Source organism: Notamacropus eugenii, chromosome 1 (assembly GCF_028372415.1).
Source record: "Notamacropus eugenii isolate mMacEug1 chromosome 1, mMacEug1.pri_v2, whole genome shotgun sequence".
NCBI classification, from domain to species: Eukaryota; Metazoa; Chordata; class Mammalia; order Diprotodontia; family Macropodidae; genus Notamacropus; species Notamacropus eugenii.
The window spans coordinates 712,184,547-712,193,506 of NC_092872.1; the positions used below are offsets into that span (position 1 = coordinate 712,184,547).

The following is an 8,960-nucleotide window of genomic DNA, read 5'->3' on the forward strand; positions in this document are numbered from 1 at the left end:
CATTCTTACTATCGCCCTACCCAATCAAAGGAACTCTGGGAAGGAGGTTGTGATCCCTGGCAAGCCCCCCTTCCCACCCTCCCCTCCCAAACTGCACCATGGGCATGAGGAGCCGAGGAGAGCTACTGAGGAGGAATTTCCTAAAGTCACTGCTGACCTCAAAGCATATCTTGTAAAAGACTGATCTCCTCCCCTCCTCAGTTGAGGCTGGCTGCTTCAGGAGGCTACTGTGCACTCTTCCTCTTCTTCCCTTTTTTTTCCCTTTCTCCCTCCCCTCCCAGCCCTTCCACATTCACAGCCAGAAAGAATATTCCCCGGGCCCCTAAGGAAATATGCAGCTTGTCTGGAGGAGAAGACTGGAATTCATGGCAAGAAAACACTCACTCTATCTCTGAAGCAAATGGTCGCCCCTTCTTTCTGCTGTTGTTTCTCTATGGGGTGGGTAAGTGAGGATATTTATTCCTCACTAGCTGGGTTACCATCTTCAGGCACTTTTGACATCTGGCATTCAGGATGGAAATCTGTCAAAAGGACATGAGGGAGCCCTGCCTTTTTCTTTTGGTTCCCCCAATGTTTGAAAGAGGCATTAGGTTCCTAGTAGCCTTTTCTGTGCATTGCTGTAAACACACAGACACACACACATGTATGTTCGTTAGCTGTATGATAACCAAGAGCAGGTCAGGCCTTGAAAGGTTATTGTAAACACTGGACAGATGCAGTAAAAAGTTTCTGATGAGATTTGGTGTGAAGGTCATGGTGCTCTATTTGTGATAGAATTTTCCAAGGCTCTTCCAGTTCCCCTTGTTCACCACTCCTTGGCTGTAGTCATGTATATTTAAAGTTTTCAAAATCTCTTCCCCTGAAGAACAAAGTAGACAACCTGTAAAGGTACACCGAGCAGCTATCATACCTCTACCCTCCCTCAAAATTTTTAACCTTCCTTCCCAGCCAATGACTTGGCTGCTTAAACATGGTAGGTGGGTAAGAAAAGATGCGGCACCAGTTGTAAGGATCAGACTAATAGACACAAAGCCCCTTTGCCCACATGAAGAGTGAATACTAGACTCATCCTAGAACATATTGGAGAGTCTTTTCCCCTATTACTCCAAACTTCCCTTTTATTTCCTGAGCCTGGCTTGGACCTTGGCATTCCGTTTGAATTCCTTCTTCTAACTGGAACATTTGTGTTGTATCTGTAACACTGGCACTGAAATAAAGACCATGCAGTTAAAGAAATCTTTCCTATATTGTACTTAATGGTGTTGGAATGAAGCCTTGTAGCTTCCCCGCTCCTTGTGTCAGTGAAAGTCACATAGAGACTGTAGGATAGGATTCATTTATCCTGAGTTTCACAAGTAGTTTACTGTTCTCTCTATGGAGAAAACCTTTTCATGAACATGTGGGCCAAAGACCTAAGGTCTTCAGCTCTTTTGAGCGGGGTATGCTGAGTGCCTTTCAGAAAGGATCAATGTATCACTAAACTCTGCACCTTAGAATTGAGTTAAGAGTAATGAGTTGAAGATAACTTCTGTAGTACACATTGAGTGTATTGTGTACATTTCAGATATGTGAGTACTGTGTATTTCAGGCTCTAGAAGAAGAGGGGGGAAATGTGGTGCCCACCTTGATGTTTTCATCCTTTATAACCACTACTGTGTTGAGTACAGTACAGATAACTAATTTTTCAGTCGTCTTAAAACTAGTTAAAGTCCATTTCTTCATTCCACAAGTCTGAAGCTGAAAGATTTTTCAGTACTCTATCAAACCTAGCTCTGTATCAGTTGCTAGGATATTGTTAATCCATCTGACAGACTGGAGTCAGGAGAATGTGAATGACACATGAGAGTAAAATCAGCTGGAACTTTTATTCCACTGGTATATGATTGACTAAGTCAGCATCCAGATGTTACCGTTGGACATCGTCTTTAGTAAATTGTGGACTCATGAAAATTTGAGGAAACTGATCTGTTTTTGCATTTGATAAGTAGTTATTAAAGTTTTTTTTTTCTTTCACAAAACTGTTATTGGATGCTGTGAAACATGAGCTAGAATTAACGTAAATAGTTTGTGACTTTCTTGATTGGAATTTTCACATTCCCATGTGGTAGTCGCTGTTTGCTTTCTTGCTAATAGGTGAAGAACTGAGAAGAGGTACTAAAGAAATTTATGGGAGATATTATCTGGATAGGACACAGCTGAGAGTGGGTCTAGAAAGAATGAACCATACCTACAAAGCATCCTGGTGGATCATAATTCTAAGAGGAAGTAGCATGTGTGATCTTCCATATATGTCTGTAAGGAAAAAGATATCTTAGCCTTAACACAAGAGAGTATTGATTTGGATGTGAGTACATTTGGAGACAGAGGAAGCCATAGAAATATTGCCCAAACTCGTCTGACCAGTGCTAGCGCTCCTTCCTGAAGGATTAGCAGCCAAGTAACTGTAGGGTACTGATGGTTGTGAAGGCCTCTAACGTTAGGCTAATGGAAAGCTTCAGCGTGCCTTAGTTTTTGGGACCTGGATTAGCTGTCCTCATTTTGAGTGACTTGCAGCTAAAAGAAGAATGGACGTAATTGCTGTGAACACTTGAACATATAAGCATTTTAATGATTCTTAGGAGTACCATTTCAGGAAGAGCCAATAGGGGGCCGTTTTAGCTACATGGACCTTTGTAGGGAGCCAGACACTCTCTAATTTGTTTTAATAAAACCTGGGGTTGGGAGCTGTGCCTACACACACACTTCCTTGGACAATTTCACATGCACTTTTACCTCATTCTCTCCTCCAGAGTAGCTTGCATTTTCCCCAGAAGCAGTCCTAAGAGGGGGGATTCATCTGAGTAAGCTTATAAAACTGTGAACGGCTCTCTCTGACAGACTTCAACCACAGGGCTCTATTGTTGTTATCTCAAAATGGCTGGGACATTTAGTGGAATATTTTATGCCATTTTTAGAGCGTAGTCTTTTGAGATCATCAGTTAACTATGAGATCTTCCTCATTTAAATAAACATTCCTCATTGTAACATTTGGAATTCTCTTCCCTTTTGCTCGGATGAGTTACAGTTTTCTACCCCTTGCTTATTTCATTAATATGTGGAAGAATTTTGAATTTAGCCATTAAGACTTTGAGTTTGATTTGCATCTGTTTTATGACATGCTTTCCATTTTTATGCCCTTCTGAAAGGAATTATAAGTTAGGGGATACTGACTTGGAGATTAAATCTACCCACTTATATTGTGTATTGGACAATAATTAGAGCCAAGAGAACACATGGGGGAAAGGAAGAGGTTGAATGGCCAACGTTTTTTCTATTGAATGTATTTTGATTTCAATGTCCTGAACCAGGAGACAGTGGGAGAACAGCAAATATATTTAAGAAGAGAGAGAGAATATGTGTGCGTGCGTGTGTGCGTGTGTGTGTGCGCGTGTGTGCTTCAGCTCATGCAAGCTCATGTGGGCTTGGTTGCAGATTTGGGGATTAGAGAACGAAACTGCCAAGGCCTGAAGGTTGAACCTCTTGTAGCCAGCCCTGGTTGGGGAGAGGAGGGAAGAGGAGATGGGGACTAGTGGACTGAATGTGAACCAATTCTTTTTGAAGCAATAGCAGTGACTGGTCTCAGCTAACTGCACAAGGCCTTCAACATTTAACCACAGAAGAAAATACTGTGGCATCTTGCATAGGCAGCGCATCCCTTGCCACAGGGCTGGTTCTTGCTGCAAAATGAAGCAGTGAGGAGGTTTTTTAAAAAAAGAAAAAAAGTTAAAAAACAAACCTGCTGTTGAGCTTTGTGTGTTCTGTGTTTTGTTTTCTGTTCTGGGGCTTCAAGGGAAGGAGCCGCTGAACTCTTTCTTTGTGAACTTTCACTTTGTTCCTGTGAAGTCTCTTTTCTTTCACGATGTTGTAAGTTACATTTCACATCAAGTCCCATCCCATCTCCTTTACTGTAAAAAAAAATATTAAAGGCTCTTTCCAAGTGGGGTGCCTGACGAAGTTCTAATTATTGCAGACATATTTTTGAGATGTAAAAAAATTTAAAATGATAAGTCTTAGAGGAGAGAGAGGAGTATAATGGATGTAAACATTTACATGGGATGCATTAGAATTCTGCTGTGTGTATTGTCTTTTGGTTGAAACAAATTATGAACGGTGACTAATAATAAAAAGTCAATACTCAATGATTTAAAACTGCTTTGCTGCTTCTTACAAGTGTATCAGAAGACTAGGATGGGTTCTTAAACTGAGTCTTCCAACTATACTCACTAACAACCTCTGTTCATTTTGAAAATCTAAGAAACCCCACCAGAGACAGCAACCTGAACAATTAAACTAGGAAGCGTCATTGAGCCTGGGTAATACAAGGTAAGCAAAAAATGAAAACATCTCCAGCATGGTATAAATTCCTCTCTATAAACGTTTAATTGTGTATTTACCTTTTGCTCATGGTTTCTGTAGGTTGTACCCACATAAGCACAAATTGGCAAACTTTTATGTGTAATAGAAATCCTTATGGTTATAAGGAATGGATGGCCATAGTGCCCTTTGGTTATTAGACTTGTTTTGCGAAATTTTTGGTTCTCTCTAGACAATGGGAAGGCTTGACCAGCTGAAGTGAGATATTATATGGTCTATTTTGTTATAAACTCTGTTCCTTACATATGAGAGTAGCTAATGAATTTAGCAGCTTCAGATAGTTATTACTCTGTTGCTTCCAGAGATAATCCCCTTATTAAGAAAAAGTCTTTAAAATGTTATTCTGTAGTATTGCCTTGGACGAATCATGTTTTATTTGAAAGTGTCCTTTGGCACAGTTTTAATAAGCAATGCTTTGCAAGTCATCTTTCCTGAAAGTTGTTAAAATCTACCCTAGTCTTAAATATTTTTGCTTATTTTTAATTGAAACTTAGAAATGGAAAATATGTCAATCTCTGTGGCGTTATGAAATGATGCAAAAGTACCTATGGCAAAGTTAATATTACATATCTGTGGAGTGATACATGTAGCACATCATGCTCTAACTCGGGACAGAAACTAGTTCTGAATATGATTGTGTTGCATGTATAACTGACTCATACATAGCTATTATATAAAATATCATACTTCTGTAAAAACAATAGCTAAGTAGTTAATGCTATTGAGTAATACTTAATGAGCATGTTGCCTCCTGTTTTTTGCCTCGTAATTTATCCTTATATTAGTGGAAAAATATTTTCTCTACCTTAAAATAAATTTCTGTCTTCAACTCCAAAGCAGGTTATTGTTCTGTAGCTTAGATAAAGTCTCTAAGCCACAGAAGAAATGTCCTGCTGGAACTTTCAGGTATGGAAGCCCATGGTACCCTTAACCATTAGCTTATATAAAGCTGTCTTGAGCCTTTATGGGACAGGATTGGTAAAGGCATCTTTGCACTCAACAACTGATAAACATGTCACTGTTTGGTATTTTTCCTGGTTCTCCTTCTTCATCCTGTAGGGTATACATAAGGTAGAAATGGAGAAAGAAGACAGGACAGACCTCTTGCCCTGATCTAAATGTAGTGTTTGCTTTCCTCCCAAAAGGAGAGAAAACAAATTTTTCCATGTTTACTCAATGATATTTGCTCTTAGAGATAGTCTTAGCTGTTGACTGTCTCCAGAAATAAGGCTTGGCCTGAATATGACCTATCAGGACAAATGTATGAGATACTGATTATATTTGCTGGCTCAAATTTTTTAGGGGGAAGGAAAATGAAAAGGGCCTTGGTTTTTAATATTAACTCTACACTTTTATTTTGATTTGGGTACTACCTTCACAGAATGTTTGTGACTTTGTGGTCAAACAGTTCACTGCTTTGCAGTTAACCCTGATGATAACTAAGTCTCTGAACTTAACCAGGCTAGTCCTTAATATAGTTTATTACGGGGTTATTCCTGAAACCTTTTCAGTTGGGCAATACTCAAAAGCAGAACTTGTGGTCTGTTTACCAGCCTTTGAGTATTGAGGGACCCCTCGAGGAATCAGAGTAGGAGTTTAGTGGAGGTTTGATATTAAGTCCACATTGGTTAACAATGACATCTTAAGGCATTTGATCCACAATCTAAGTGCCTCTGAAGGGAATGTTCATTATAGCTTGTGTCTAGTGAAATGGCTCAGAGAATTTTTTTTTTTTTAATTTTGGAAAGATGACTGTAATCCAAGCTTTCACCTGGCCCTTGGTTTTCCATTAATTACATTGCCCCTCCCCATGGTCCCAGAGTGATATCCTCTGATCCAAGAAGCAAAGGGAAATCCTCTGTGTGCTTAGAGATTTCCAGACTTTTGAAAGTTTAGAACTTCAATAAATATACTTACTGTGTGTGCAAGGTTCTATGTTTAGTCTGGGGATAGAGAGATGAAAAAGGGTCCTTGCCCCCATGGAGTATGTCCTCCCTCTACCAGTGCTGATTACACCCCATTTATATCTTCTCATCCCTTTGAATTCTCATTGGTCCTGAAAATCTTCAGTATGGAAATCAATAGGTGTCCACTATGTGCCGGGTGCTGTTAGGCAGGGGAAGGTGGGGTGGTAAAAGGACAAAAATAACCTTACATCACACATAAAAGCATGGGGGGGGGGGGGGGAGAGTGGATCTGTGATGTCACTGACATGGGGAACTGATACCAGGAAACTTCTGCCAGTCTGAGGTGATGACAAGTCAAGGATCACAGGCCAGTATGTGTTAAAGACAGAACTTGTAATCGGGTCTTCTTAGCCCTCTGTTCACTCTGCCCCTCATAAACGTTACAAGGTGACATGTAAAAGCACTTTGTCAGCCTAAAAGTGCTATATAAATGCTGACTCATCATAGCTACTCAATAAGAGAAGAAAAGTCATTTTGGGAGGAAGGGCAATTTGTTGAATTCTGAAAGACAGGGATGTAAGACGTCCAGGGTCTGCATTCCAGGTAGGGGTAACAGCCTGAGCAGAGGCTAGGAGAAGGGAATGAATGGTGTGAAAAAGGACAAAACACCCAGTTTAGCTAGATTGAGGAACGTGGGAAGGGGAGATTAATGTATAATAAGGCTAGAAAGATAAGCTGGGTCTAGGTAAGAGGTAGTCGGTGGAATCTGAGTAGTAGTGGGGCAAAAGCACTTTGAAAGGTAAGTGGAGGATTGAGGGGCAGGGAGACTACTGTAGTAGCTCAGGTGAGAAGTGGTAGCTGAGAAAGAAGGAATCAGATAAAAATTGGGTGAGATTTGTCAACTAAGGGTGAGTGTGGAAAGAGGAGTAAAGGAAGGTGTAGACAGGAGGATGGGGGAGCTTTTAACTGGAAGTTCTGAAGTGGTGGAATTGATCCCACTAGAACATCTGGGTCTTTTAATGTTTTGAGAGTGGAAGAGTTGCATATAAAACTCACCTTCCTTAGGCTACTTAAGAAGTAGCCTAAGCTTTTCAGAGGTGGAATTTGAATCATCTTTCTGTATGATCTCTGGTAAACCTATCTCTGGTACTCAGAATCTGTTCCTTTAACTATAACTGAGAATTCTTGTTGACCAAAACCAAAAAACCAGACATAATGGAAATCCTCATGAATTGTCACTGCTTCATTGAGAACAGTTTTTATATACAGCCACAATTTATACTCAGCCTTTATCTGATGGAAATGAGATTGGCCTGTTAAGGTGTGTTGGGAGGGCATCAAATCAAAGTGATAACTATGTATGGCATATGGCATCCTATATATGGCATTTTTCATACATTTGAGCCTTAGCACAACATGAGGGAATAAGCTCTTACAATAAGGTCAGAAATAGCCTGCCCAGGATCACACAGCTAGTGATTGTGGCCCCCTTTGAACTTGGGCCCTCCCGACTCCTGGTCCAGCTACCCATCCAGGCTGCCACTAGCTGCCTCTATGAGGTGGGTGCTGTGGAAATGAGATGAAGTAAATAAACCAGTTGTAAAGGTGAATTTGCATTTTTTTAAAAGTGATTTGTGCCAGGGACCTAGGTGGATAAGCCAATTTCCAGTCCTGTGTACCTTCTGGCAGAATGCTTCGTTTTTTAAAATGACATCGATTCACAGTGAAAAGAATAGGTAGCCTGAAATAGATGAAGTCGTAATGTCACTTTTGAGGTCTTGGTTAGTTTTGCCCAATCAGTTCCTCCCCCTCCCCCATCATCTGTTCAAAGGAATGGCCCTTTGGGAGGGATAGGAGTGGTACTGTGCAGCTGACAGTAAAGAAAGGATAGCCAATAACCTAAAGGTCTGTTCTCAGCCTTTCAGACCGATTCTAGGTGGTCTGAGCTAGGCAACCTGTACCGAGGGAAAACCGTGACAGTTCTATTTACTAATTATGTCATTCTCCCGAGATTAGTAGTTCTTGCTGCTAAATTCCTTACAAGCTGCTTCTGAAGGATGAGTCACTGGCACCTGTGTGAGGACAAGGTCTTAGAAGGGAGACTGGGAGAGGTCAACATGGGCGGAATTAGCGGGGAGGGGAAAGCGGCATGGAGGTGGTAGGGGAGCATGGAAATCCTCATCTGGAGCAAGGGCTCAGCTGCCTCAAACGGAAGGACCTCCGTGACCATCCGCGTCCCACGGCTGCGCCGGCGGCCCCAGGGTTCCGGGGGCGGTCGGGCCAAGTAAACGTCCCCGAGAAGCCCCTTCGTGCGGCCTCCCGTTACGTCTGGGCGCTGCCCGGGGGCTGCGGGGTCTCCGAGGGCCCGCCGAGCCACCTGCCCACGCGCCGCCCTCGCCCCCCGCGGCTCCCGGGTCACCTAGCGTGATTAGCCTAAGCTGCCCTCTCTCCCCCAGTCATCAGAACGGCGCTCAGCCAATGGCGGCAGAGCGGAGGCCAAGCCCCGCGGCGTGGGCCGGCCTCCGCCCGCCCGGACAGCCCGCCCGAGCCAGGCCGCTCCGCGCTCCGGCAGAGCCGGGCCGGCGGGGAGGGGCGGGGCTCTGCGCAGGGAGCCGCGGGGGCGGGGCCGCCGCCTGGCCT

General features: G+C 42.6%; 1 protein-coding gene across 2 annotated transcripts in view; it reads left to right on the plus strand.

The window, feature by feature from the left end:
- The window catches only part of AP1G1 (adaptor related protein complex 1 subunit gamma 1), a 66,320-nt gene extending 65,084 nt beyond the window's left edge, over positions 1–1,236 (plus strand). For both annotated transcript variants that reach the window (XM_072636503.1, XM_072636504.1), the window contains exon 23: positions 1–1,236. This exon is cut by the window's left edge and continues 113 nt beyond it. The gene's annotated coding sequence lies outside the window, so the exon portion shown is untranslated.
- Positions 1,237–8,960: the final 7,724 nt, after the last annotated feature.